This window comes from Procambarus clarkii, chromosome 3 (genome assembly GCF_040958095.1).
Source record: "Procambarus clarkii isolate CNS0578487 chromosome 3, FALCON_Pclarkii_2.0, whole genome shotgun sequence".
NCBI classification, from domain to species: Eukaryota; Metazoa; Arthropoda; class Malacostraca; order Decapoda; family Cambaridae; genus Procambarus; species Procambarus clarkii.
This window is the reverse complement of record NC_091152.1, coordinates 40371442-40386535: the sequence shown is the minus strand read 5'-3', so window position 1 is coordinate 40386535 and position 15094 is coordinate 40371442.

Here is a 15094-nt window from a genome sequence, read left to right as displayed (position 1 = left end):
TGTACACACACACACACACACCTCCCTCCTGTACACACACACACACACACACACCCCTCCCTCCTGTACAACACACACACACACACACCCCTCCCTCCTGTACACACACACACACACACACACACACACCCCTCCCTCCTGTGCACACACACACACACCCCTCCCCTCCTGTGTACACAAACACACACACACCCCTCCCTCCTGTACACACACACACACACCCCTCCCTCCTGTACACACACACACCACCACACCCCTCCCTCCTGTGCACACACCACACACACACACACACACCCCTCCCTCCTGTACACACACACACACACACACACACACCCCTCCCTCCTGTAACACACACACACACACACACACACACACACCCCTCCCTCCTGTACACACACACACACCACACACACCCCTCCCTCCTGTACACACTCACACATACAAACACACACCCCTCCCTCCTGTACACACACACACACACACACACACACCCCTCCCTCCTGTACACACACACACACACACACACACACCCCTCCCTCCTGTACACACCCACACAATACACACACACCCCTCCCTCCTGTACACACACACACACACACACACACCCCTCCCTCCTGTACACACACACACACACACACACACCCTCCCTCCTGTACACACACACACACACACACCCCTCCCTCCTGTACACACACACACACCCCTCCCTCCTGTGTACACCACACACACACATACCCCTCCCTCCTGTACACACACACACACACACACACACACCTCCCTCCTGTACACACACACAACACACACAACACACACCCCTCCCTCCTGTACACACACACACACACACAACACACCCCTCCCTCCTGTACACACACACACACCTCCCTCCTGTGCACGCACACACACACCTCCCTCCTGTGTACAACACACACACACCCCTCCCTCCTGTGCACACACACACACACACACACACACCTCCCTCCTGTGCACGCACACACACCCCTCCCTCCTGTGCACACACACCACACAACACACACACCCCTCCCTCCTGTGCACACACACACACACCCCTCCCCTCCTGTTACACACACACACACAACCCCTCCCTCCTGTACACACAACACACACACACACACACACCTCCCTCCTGTGCACACACACACACACCCCTCCCTCCTGTACACACACACACACACCCTCCCTCCTGTACACACACACACACACACACACACACCCCTCCCTCCTGTACACACACACACACCACCCCTCCCTCCTGTACACACACACACACCCCCCTCCTGTGCACACACACACACACACACCACCCCCTCCCTCCCTGTACACACACACACACACACACCCCTCCCTCCTGTGCACACACACACACACACACACCCCTCCCTCCTGTGCACACACCACACCACACACCCCTCCCTCCTGTACACACACAGACACACACACCCCTCCCTCCTGTGCACACACACACACACACACACCCCTCCCTCCTGTACACACACACACACACACCCCCTCCCTCCTGTACACACACAACACCCCTCCCTCCTGTACACACACAACACACACACACACCCCTCCCTCCTGTACACAACACACACACACACACCCCTCCCTCCTGCACACACACCCCTCCCTCCTGTACACACACACACACACACACACACACACACACACACACACCTCCCTCCTGTACACACACACACACACCACACCACACCACACCTCCCTCCTGTGCACACACACACACACACCCCTCCCTCCTGTGCACACACACACCACACACACACACACACACACACACACACACACACACACACACACACACCCCCTCCCTCCTGTGCACACACACACACACACCCCTCCCTCCTGTACACACACACACACACACACACACACACCCCCTCCCTCCTGTACACACACACACCCCTCCCTCCTGTGCACACACACACACACACACACACACCCCTCCCTCCTGTACACACACACACACACACCACACACACCCCTCCCTCCTGTACACACACACACACACACACACACACACCCCTTCCCTCCTGTACACACACACACACAACACACACACACCCCTCCCTCCTGTACACACACACACATACAAACACACACCCCTCCCTCCTGTACACACACACACACACACACACACCCCTCCCTCCTGTACACACACACACACACACACACACACTCCTCCCTCCTGTACACACACACACATACACACACACCCCCTCCCTCCTGTACACACACACACCACACACACACACCCCTCCCTCCTGTACACACACACACACACACACACACCCCTCCCTCCTGTACACACACACACACACACACCCCTCCCTCCTGTACACACACACACACCCCTCCCTCCTGTGTACACTCACACACACACACCCCCTCCCTCCTGTACACACACACACACACACACACACCACCTCCCTCCTGTACACACACACACACACACACACACACACACACCCCTCCCTCCTGTACACACACACACACACACACACACCCCTCCCTCCTGTACACACACACACACCTCCCTCCTGTGCACACACACACACACACACACACACCTCCCTCCTGTGCACGCACACACACCCCTCCCTCCTGTGCACACACACACACACACACACACACCCCTCCCTCCTGTGCACACACACACACACCCCTCCCCTCCTGTACCACACACACACACACCCCTCCCTCCTGTACACACACACACACACACACACACCCCTCCCTCCTGTGCACACACACACACACCCCTCCCTCCTGTACACACCACACACACACCCCCTCCCTCCTGTACACACACACCACACACACACACACCTCCCTCCTGTACACACACACACACACCCCTCCCTCCTGTACACACACACACACACCCCTCCCTCCTGTACACACACACACACACACACCTCCCTCCTGTGCACACACACACACACACACACCCCTCCATCCTGTACACACACACACACACACACCCCTCCCTCCTGTGCACACACACACACACACACACCCCTCCCTCCTGTGCACACACACACACACACACCCTCCCTCCTGTACACACACACACACACACACCCCTCCCTCCTGTGCACACACACACACACACACACCCCTCCCTCCTGTACACACACACACACACACCCCTCCCTCCTGTACACACACACACCCCTCCCTCCTGTACACACACACACACACACACACCCCTCCCTCCTGTACACACACACACACACACACCCCTCCCTCCTGCACACACACCCCTCCCTCCTGTACACACACACACACACACACACACACACACACACACACACACCTCCCTCCTGTACACACACACACACACACACACACACACCTCCCTCCTGTGCACACACACACACACACCCCTCCCTCCTGTGCACACACACACACACACACACACACACACACACACACACACACACACACACACACCCCCTCCCTCCTGTGCACACACACACACACCCCCCTCCCTCCTGTACACACACACACACACACACACACACACCCCTCCCTCCTGTACACACACACACCCCTCCCTCCTGTGCACACACACACACACACACACACACACCCCTCCCTCCTGTACACACACACACACACACACACACACCCCTCCCTCCTGTACACACACACACACACACACACACACACCCCTTCCTCCTGTACACACACACACACACACACACACACCCCTCCCTCCTGTACACACACACACACACACACACACACACCCCTCCCTCCTGTACACACACACACACACACATACACACACACCCCTCCCTCCTGTACACACACACACACACACACACACACACACACACACACACACACACACACACCCCTCCCTCCTGTGCACACACACACACACCCCCTCCCTCCTGTGCACACACACACACACACACACACACACACACCCCTCCCTCCTGTACACACACACACACACACACACACACCCCTCCCTCCTGTAAACACACACACACACACACACACACTCCTCCCTCCTGTGCACACACACACACACACACCTCCCTCCTGTGCACACACACACACACACCCCTCCCTCCTGTACAAACACACACACACACACCCCTCCCTCCTGTACACACACACACACACACCCCTCCCTCCTGTGTACACACACACACACACACCCCTCCCTCCTGTACACACACCACACACACACCCCTCCCTCCTGTGTACACACACACACACACACCCCTCCCTCCTGTACACACACACACACACACCCCTCCCTCCTGTACACACACACACACACACACACACACCCCTCCCTCCTGTACACACACACACACCTCCCTCCTGTGCACGCACACACACACCTCCCTCCTGTGTACACACACACACACACACACACCCCTCCCTCCTGTGCACACACACACACCTCCCTCCTGTGCACGCACACACACCCCTCCCTCCTGTACACACACACACACACACACACACCCCTCCCTCCTGTGCACACACACACACACCCCTCCCTCCTGTACACACACACACACACACCCCTCCCTCCTGTACCACACACACACACCACACACACACACACACACACCCCTCCCTCCTGTACACACACACACACACACCACACACACACACACCCCTCCCTCCTGTACACACACACACACACCCCTCCCTCCTGTACACACACACACACCCCCCCTCCCTCCTGTACACACACACACACACACCCCTCCCTCCTGTACACACACACACACACACCCCTCCCTCCTGTACACACACACACACACACACACACACACACACACACACCCCTCCCTCCTGTACACACACACACACACACACACACACACCCCTCCCTCCTGTACACACACACACACACCCCTCCCTCCTGTACACACACACACACACCCCTCCCTCCTGTACACACACACACACACCCCTCCCTCCTGTACACACACACACACACCCCTCCCTCCTGTACACACACACACACACCCCTCCCTCCTGTACACACACACACACACACCCCTCCCTCCTGTACACACACACACACACCATTCCCTCCTGTACACCACCACACACACACACACACACCCCTCCCTCCTGTACACACACACCACACACACACACACACACCCCTCCCTCCTGTACACACACACACACACACCGCTCCCTCCTGTACACACACACACACACCCCTCCCTCCTGTACACACACCCACACACCCCTCCCTCCTGTACACACACACACACACACACACCCCTCCCTCCTGTACACACACACACACCCCTCCCTCCTGTACACACACACACACACCCCTCCCTCCTGTACACACACACACACCCCTCCCTCCTGTACACACACACACACACACACACCCCTCCCTCCTGTGCACACACACACACACCCCTCCCTCCTGTACACACACACACACACACACACCCCTCCCTCCTGTACACACACACACACACCCCTCCCTCCTGTGCACACACACACACACCCCTCCCTTCTGTACACACACACACACACCCCGCCCTCCTGTACACACACACACACACACACACACCCCTCCCTCCTGTACACACACACACACACCCCTCCCTCCTGTGCACACACACACACACACCCCTCCCTCCTGTACACACACACACACACCCCTCCCTCCTGTACACACACACACACACACCCCTCCCTCCTGTACACACACACACACACCCCTCCCTCCTGTACACACACACACACACACCCCTCCCTCCTGTACACACACACACACACACACACACCCCTCACTCCTGTACACACACACACACACCCCTCCCTCCTGCACACACACACACACACACACACACACCCCACCCTCCTGTACACACACACACACACACACACACACACACCCCTCCCTCCTGTACACACACACACACACACACACACACCCCTCCCTCCTGTACACACACACACACACACACACCCCTCCCTCCTGTACACACACACACACACACACACACACACACACACACACCCCTCCCTCCTGTACACACACACACACACACCCCTCCCTCCTGTACACACACACACACACACACCACACACACACCCCTCCCTCCTGTACACACACACACACACACACACACACACACACACACACACACACACACACACACACACCCCTCCCTCCTGTACACACACACACACACCCCTCCCTCCTGTACACACACACACACACACACCCCTCCCTCCTGTACACACACACACACACACCCCTCCCTCCTGTACACACACACACACACCCCTCCCTCCTGTGCACACACACACACACCCCTCCCTTCTGTACACACACACACACACCCCTCCCTCCTGTACACACACACACACACACACACACCCCTCCCTCCTGTACACACACACACACACCCCTCCCTCCTGTGCACACACACACACACACCCCTCCCTCCTGTACACACACACACACACCCCTCCCTCCTGTACACACACACACACACACCCCTCCCTCCTGTACACACACACACACACCCCTCCCTCCTGTACACACACACACACACACCCCTCCCTCCTGTACACACACACACACACACACACACCCCTCCCTCCTGTACACACACACACACACCCCTCCCTCCTGCACACCACACACACACACACACACACACCCCACCCTCCTGTACACACACACACACACACACACACACACCCCTCCCTCCTGTACACACACACACACACACACACACCCCTCCCTCCTGTACACACACACACACACACACACCCCTCCCTCCTGTACACACACACACACACACACACACACACACACACCCTCCCTCCTGTACACACACACACACACACCCCTCCCTCCTGTACACACACCACACACACACACACACACACACCCCTCCCTCCTGTACACACACACACACACACACACACACACACACACACACACACACACACACCCCTCCCTCCTGTACACACACACACACACCCCTCCCTCCTGTACACACACACACACACACACCCCTCCCTCCTGTACACACACACACACACACCCCTCCCTCCTGTACACACACACACACACACACACACACCCCTCCCTCCTGTACACACACACACACCCCTCCCTCCTGTACACACACACACACACCCCTCCCTCCTGTGTACACACACACACACACACCCCTCCCTCCTGTACACACACACACACACACACACACACACCCCTCCCTCCTGTGCACACACACACACACACACACACCCCTCCCTCCTGTACACACACACACACACACACCCCTCCCTCCTGTGCACACACACACACACCCCTCCCTCCTGTGTACACAAACACACACACACACCCCTCCCTCCTGTACACACACACACACACACCCCTCCCTCCTGTACACACACACACACACACACACACCCCTCCCTCCTGTACACACACACACACACACACCCCTCCCTCCTGTACACACACACACACACACCCCTCCCTCCTGTACACACACACACACACACACACACACACCTCCCTCCTGTACACACACACACACCCCTCCCTCCTGTACACACACACACACACCCCCTCCCTCCTGTGTACACACACACACACACACCCCTCCCTCCTGTACACACACACACACACACACACACACACACCCCTCCCTCCTGTGCACACACACACACACACACACCCCTCCCTCCTGTACACACACACACACACACACACACCCCTCCCTCCTGTGCACACACACACACACCCCTCCCTCCTGTGTACACAAACACACACACACACCCCTCCCCCCTGTACACACACACACACACACCCCTCCCTCCTGTACACACACACACACACACACACACCCCTCCCTCCTGTACACACACACACACACACACACACACCCCTCCCTCCTGTACACACACACACACACACACACACACACCCCTCCCTCTTGTGCACACACACACACACACACACACACACCACTCCCTCCTGTACACACACACACACACACACACACACCCCTCCCTCCTGTACACACACACACACACACACACACACCCCTCCCTCCTGTACACACACACACACACACACACACACACCTCCCTCCTGTACACACACACACACACACACACACACCCCTCCCTCCTGTACACACACACACACACACACATACCCCTCCCTCCTGTACACACACACACACACACACACACACACCCCTCCCTCCTGTACACACACACACACACACACACACACCCCTCCCTCCTGTACACACACACACACACACACACACACACACCCCTCCCTCCTGTACACACACACACACCCCTCCCTCCTGTACACACACACACACACACCCCTCCCTCCTGTACACACACACACACCCCTCCCTCCTGTGTACACACACACACACACACCCTTCCTTCCTGTACACACACACACACACACACACACACACACACACACACACACACACCAATCCCTCCTGTACACACACACACACACACACACACACACACACCCCTCCCTTCTGTACACACACACACACACACACACCCCTCCCTCCTGTACACACACACACACCTCCCTCCTGTGCACGCACACACACACCTCCCTCCTGTGTACACACACACACACACACACACCCCTCCCTCCTGTGCACACACACACACACACACACACACACCTCCCTCCTGTGCACGCACACACACCCCTCCCTCCTGAGCACACACACACACACACACACCCCTCCCTCCTGTGCACACACACACACACCCCTCCCTCCTGTACACACACACACACACCCCTCCCTCCTGTACACACACACACACACACACACCCCTCCCTTCTGTGCACACACACACACACCCCTCCCTCCTGTACACACACACACACACCCCTCCCTCCTGTACACACACACACACACACACCCCTCCCTCCTGTACACACACACACACACACACACACACCCCTCCCTCCTGTACACACACACACACACACCCCTCCCTCCTGTACACACACACACACACACACACCTCCCTTCTGTGCACACACACACACACACACCCCTCCCTCCTGTACACACACACACACACACACCCCTCCCTCCTGTGCACACACACACACACACACACCCCTCCCTCCTGTACACACACACACACACACCCCTCCCTCCTGTACACACACACACACACACCCCTCCCTCCTGTGCACACACACACACACACACACCCCTCCCTCCTGTACACACACACACACACACCCCTCCCTCCTGTACACACACACACCCCTCCCTCCTGTACACACACACACACACACACACCCCTCCCTCCTGTACACACACACACACACACCCCTCCCTCCTGCACACACACCCCTCCCTCCTGTACACACACACACACACACCCCTCCCTCCTGCACACACACCCCTCCCTCCTGTACACACACACACACACACACACACACCCCTCCCTCCTGTACACACACACACACACACACACACCCCTCCCTCCTGTGCACACACACACACACACACACACACCCCTCCCTCCTGTGCACACACACACACACACACACACACACACACACACACACACACACACACACACACACACACACACACACACACACACACACACACACACACACACACACACACACACACACACACACACACACACACACACACCCCTCCCTCCTGTACACACACACACACACACCCCTCCCTCCTGTACACACACACACACACACACACCCCTCCCTCCTGTACACACACACACACACACACACCCCTCCCTCCTGTACACACACACACACACACCCCTCCCTCCTGTACACACACACACCCCTCCCTCCTGTACACACACACACACACACACACCCCTCCCTCCTGTACACACACACACACACACCCCTCCCTCCTGCACACACACCCCTCCCTCCTGTACACACACACACACACACACACACACACACACCCCTCCCTCCTGTACACACACACACACACACACACACCTCCCTCCTGTGCACACACACACACACACACACCCCTCCCTCCTGTACACACACACACACACACACACACACACACACACACACACACACACACACACACACCCCTCCCTCCTGTACACACACACACACACACACACACACACACACACACCTCCCTCCTGTGCACACACACACACACACACACACCCCTCCCTCCTGTACACACACACACACACACACCCCTCCCTCCTGTGCACACACACACACACACACACCCCTCCCTCCTGTGCACACACACACACACACCCCTCCCTCCTGTACACACACACACACACACACCCCTCCCTCCTGTGCACACACACACACACACACACACCTCCCTCCTGTACACACACACACACACACCCCTCCCTCCTGTACACACACACACCCCTCCCTCCTGTACACACACACACACACACACACACCCCTCCCTCCTGTACACACACACACACACACACCCCTCCCTCCTGCACACACACACACACACACACACACCCCTCCCTCCTGTACACATACACACACACACACACACACCCCTCCCTCCTGTACACACACACACACACACACAGTAGGCAGTAGGACGGCGGTCAGTGAACAAGGGTAGGACGTGCAGTCCGCGAATTACCTCAATATTCTCGGGATATTTACGTACCAGTGAGCCCAAAACATAGTTTTTGGCCATATGAAAGGTACAGCAACGCAGTGATAACGCAACATAGTGAATTCTTATAACGTTTGATAAGAAAAAAAATTGAAAGAACGAGATTGTGGCAAGACGGTGGCACCAGAGGCCGCGAAGGGAAGAGTTTTGGACCACGACGTGGGAGGACCTCTGGCGGGGACGTCAACAACAATATCGGACATCGCTTCATAAATCACCTAATTGTGCTGTGGGATGCTTACTCGGAGGTGAGTGCCTCTCAAAGTCAGTCATATAAGGTGTACAGTGTTTTTTTTTTTATATATAGTAATTAGCTTTGAACATAAGTAATTAAAATACGAAAAAGTAGCTCAAGAGCCTCAGCTTGGTACCAGCTTCTCACACCTGTGTGTGACATTACACCGCCACTGACTAGACCTACCCCCCCCCCCTCCTCCTCACCACAACAAGCCAGTGTAAACACACACACATGCACGCACGCACACACTGGTGACCGCTCACCCTCACTCACCCACCCTCACCCCTCACGTTCCCACGCCTTACAGTACCCCAAGACACCCCCCTACCCCTCCTCCTATACACAAACACCCCCGCACTCAACACACACACACACACACACACACACACACACACACACATACAAACACACACACACACACACACACACACACACACACACACACACACACGCACACGCACACGCACACGCACACGCACACACACACACATACAAACACACACACACACACACATACACACACACACACACACACACACCTCCCACACACTACAAATGACAAGGAAGTGTGTGAGGAATTGAATAAGAAATTCCAGGAGGTCTTCACCTTAGAACAAGGAGAAATTCCAGAGGTAAGTGAGGGAATAGCTAACCAGGAACCACTGGAAGAGTTTGAGATTACCAGTGGGGAAGTAAGGAAGTGTTTACTAGAGTTGGACGTGACGAAGGCTATAGGCCCAGATGGAATCTCCCCTTGGGTTCTAAAGGAAGGAGCAAGAGAACTGAGCCTACCACTCTCCATAGTGTATAACAAATCACTGGCAACAGGGGAACTGCCAGATATTTGGAAAGCAGCTAACGTAGTCCCGATATACAAGAAAGGGGATAGACAGGAGGCACTGAACTACAGGCCAGTGTCCCTAACCTGCATACCATGCAAGCTGATGGAGAAGATTGTGCGAAAAAAACTAGTGGAGCATCTGGAGCGAAGGAACTTTGTAACACAGCATCAACATGGGTTCAGGGATGGCAGGTCCTGCCTCACAGGGTTACTTGAATTCTACGACCAGGCAACAAAAATAAGGCAAGAAAGAGAAGGGTGGGCAGACTGCATATTTTTGGATTGTCAGAAAGCCTTTGATACAGTGCCACACAAGAGGCTAGTGCGAAAGTTGGAGATGCAGGCTGGAGTGAGAGGGAAGGTACTCCGGTGGATAGAGGAATACCTAAGCAACAGGAGACAACGAGTCTGTGTGAGGGGTGAAGTCTCAGATTGGCGAGACGTCACAAGTGGAGTCCCGCAGGGGTCAGTCCTCGGACCTATACTGTTTCTGGTATATGTAAATGATCTCCCAGAGGGTATAGATTCGTTCCTCTCAATGTTTGCCGACGATGCAAAAATTATGAGGAGGATTGAAACAGAGGATGATAGTAGGAGGCTACAAGATGACCTGGATAGACTGAGTGAATGGTCCAACAAATGGCTGTTGAAGTTCAACCCGAGTAAATGCAAAGTAATGAAACTAGGCAGTGGAAACAGGAGGCCAGGCACAGGATACAGAATAGGAGATGAAGTACTTAATGAAACAGACAGAGAGAAAGATCTAGGAGTTGATATCACACCAAACCTGTCTCCTGAAGCCCACATAAAGAGAATAACGTCTGCGGCATATGCGAGGCTGGCTAACATCAGAACGGCGTTCAGGAACCTGTGTAAGGAATCATTCAGAATCTTGTACACCACATATGTAAGACCAATCCTGGAGTATGCGGCCCCAGCATGGAGCCCGTACCTTGTCAAGCACAAGACGAAGCTGGAAAAAGTCCAAAGGTATGCTACTAGACTAGTCCCAGAACTAAGAGGCATGAGTTATGAGGAAAGGCTGCGGGAAATGCACCTCACGACACTGGAAGACAGAAGAGTAAGGGGGGACATGATCACAACCTACAAAATCCTCAGGGGAATCGACCGGGTAAACAAGGACGAACTTTTCAACACTGGTGGGACGCGAACAAGGGGACACAGGTGGAAGCTGAGTACCCAAATGAGCCACAGAGACGTTAGAAAGAACTTTTTCAGTGTCAGAGTAGTTAGCAAATGGAATGCATTAGGAAGTGATGTGGTGGAGGCTGACTCCATTCACAGTTTCAAATGTAGATATGATAGAGCCCAATAGGCTCAGGAATCTGTACACCAGTTGATTGACGGTTGAGAGGCGGGACCAAAGAGCCAGAGCTCAACCCCCGCAAGCACAATTAGGTGAGTACAATTAGGTGAGTACACACACACACACACACACACACACACACACACACACCAATCCCTCCTGTACACACACACACACACACACACACACACACACCCCTCCCTTCTGTACACACACACACACACACACACCCCTCCCTCCTGTACACACACACACACCTCCCTCCTGTGCACGCACACACACACCTCCCTCCTGTGTACACACACACACACACACACACCCCTCCCTCCTGTGCACACACACACACACACACACCTCCCTCCTGTGCACGCACACACACCCCTCCCTCCTGAGCACACACACACACACACACACCCCTCCCTCCTGTGCACACACACACACACCCCTCCCTCCTGTACACACACACACACACCCCTCCCTCCTGTACACACACACACACACACACACCCCTCCCTTCTGTGCACACACACACACACCCCTCCCTCCTGTACACACACACACACACCCCTCCCTCCTGTACACACACACACACACACACCCCTCCCTCCTGTACACACACACACACACACACACACACCCCTCCCTCCTGTACACACACACACACACACCCCTCCCTCCTGTACACACACACACACACACACACCTCCCTTCTGTGCACACACACACACACACACCCCTCCCTCCTGTACACACACACACACACACACCCCTCCCTCCTGTGCACACACACACACACACACACCCCTCCCTCCTGTGCACACACACACACACACCCCTCCCTCCTGTACACACACACACACACACCCCTCCCTCCTGTGCACACACACACACACACACACCCCTCCCTCCTGTACACACACACACACACACCCCTCCCTCCTGTACACACACACACCCCTCCCTCCTGTACACACACACACACACACACACCCCTCCCTCCTGTACACACACACACACACACCCCTCCCTCCTGCACACACACCCCTCCCTCCTGTACACACACACACACACACACACACCCCTCCCTCCTGTGCACACACACACACACACACACACACCCCTCCCTCCTGTGCACACACACACACACACACACACACACACACACACACACACACACACACACACACACACACACACACACACACACACACACACACACACACACACACACACACACCCCTCCCTCCTGTGCACACACACACACACACACACCCCTCCCTCCTGTACACACACACACACACACCCCTCCCTCCTGTACACACACACACACACACACACCCCTCCCTCCTGTACACACACACACACACACACACCCCTCCCTCCTGTACACACACACACACACACCCCTCCCTCCTGTACACACACACACCCCTCCCTCCTGTACACACACACACACACACACACCCCTCCCTCCTGTACACACACACACACACACCCCTCCCTCCTGCACACACACCCCTCCCTCCTGTACACACACACACACACACACACACACCCCTCCCTCCTGTACACACACACACACACACACACACCTCCCTCCTGTGCACACACACACACACACACACCCCTCCCTCCTGTACACACACACACACACACACACACACACACACACACACACACACACACACACACACACACCCCTCCCTCCTGTACACACACACACACACACACACACACACACACACACACCTCCCTCCTGTGCACACACACACACACACACACACACCCCTCCCTCCTGTACACACACACACACACACACCCCTCCCTCCTGTGCACACACACACACACACACACACACCCCTCCCTCCTGTGCACACACACACACACACCCCTCCCTCCTGTACACACACACACACACACACCCCCCCCTCCTGTGCACACAC